The sequence below is a fragment of the Nannospalax galili genome, unplaced genomic scaffold (genome assembly GCF_000622305.1).
Source record: "Nannospalax galili isolate Female #2095 unplaced genomic scaffold, S.galili_v1.0 scaffold1241, whole genome shotgun sequence".
Classification (NCBI taxonomy): domain Eukaryota; kingdom Metazoa; phylum Chordata; class Mammalia; order Rodentia; family Spalacidae; genus Nannospalax; species Nannospalax galili.
The window spans coordinates 20,814-22,361 of NW_008343658.1; positions in this window are offsets into that span (position 1 = coordinate 20,814).

Here is a 1,548-nt window from a genome sequence, read left to right on the forward strand (position 1 = left end):
AAATACTGGTTATTCCAGGTTCGAACCCCAGTACAAACATGGCAGCTAAAAACTGTCCATAACTCCAGGCCTAGGGGATCCCACAGCCTCTTGGGACCTCTGTGGGCATTGCATGACAAGGGTGCACTTACCTACATGCAGGCAATACATGCATACACATAAAAAATAAAAATAAAAAACAAAATAAAAAATTAACAATTCAACCTCCATTGATTTTTTTATTGTCCCTTTGCTTGACAAAACACTAAAATAAGTGATTGTCACTATATTTTTGTGTTTTAAACATTTTAATTCCATTTTCTTTTAAATTCGTTATAAATTTTATGTCTATATACAACTAGAGACCTTAAAATTTCAATCCTCATTACGGATTTTAAAATAAAAATACTCCTTATAGTAAAATTTCAATTAATGTACAGTTTTAGATCATCTTTATAACATTTCTCAAGAATAGGCCTTACTTGTGATCTCTACACAGGCTGACTAGACTCCAGTGGATGAATTTATAACAAAGGACATCGGGATGCAAGTGCTTGACTGGATGGGACTTAACATATTATGGCAGAATACATGCAGTCCAGTCCAGTGGAGGACTTTGGAGGACATGGATGTGGGAAGGGGACTAAATTTGATTAAGAACTGCTGTATGCAATGTACAAAATCTCAATAAATTTTTTAAAACTGCAATATTTCCCAAAGAGCTATTACCATTAATTTTCCTTAGGAAGAAAGTAAACAGAGCACTTTTAATATGCTTGCCACCAATAATTTCAGAAATGTTCTCCAAAGCATAGAAATACATAATTGCTTCTGTGATAAATAATACCAGGACACCAATTAATCAAAATAGATCAATTCCACCAATTATGTTTAATTGGTTGATTACATGACCTACGTCCCATGAGAAGACTGAGAGATTTAACAGCAAGGTGTTAGCTAGGCATTTAGGAAGAGATAAAGCCTAACAAAAATAAACCGATCTCCTCTGAGGTTGATTTTCATAGGCCAGTGTTGAGAGCATCCTAATCTAGCACAAACTGCTACAGTTTACTTAGTGCAAAACAGAAACTTGTAATAGTGTGTCTAAAAGTGTTGAGGAAATTAAATTTATATTTTGAAGAATTTAATAAAAATTATTCATGCCAAAAAAAGCTTTTTTATTTAATATTTTTATTTTATGTGTATGAGTGTATTGCCTGCATGTACGTGAGTGTTATGCAATGCTGTGCAGGCCAGAAGAGGGCTTCAGATTCCCCTCGAACTGAAGTTAAGGATGGTTCACAGCTGCCATGTGGGTGCTGGGAATCGAGCCTGGATCCTCTGCAAGAGCAGTCAGTGCTCTTAACCGCTGAGCCACATCTCCAACCCCCTAGATTATAGGTTTTTAAAGCATTCCCTTATAATATTTTGGTTCTTTGCAGTGTCTGTCTTGATATTTCCCATTCCAAAATGGTATTATTGAATTTGATTTGCTCTTTCTTCCTTTAGATTATCTGGCTTAAGAATCTGTCTATCTTGTTTATCTTTTCAAAAATTCAGCTATTAAAT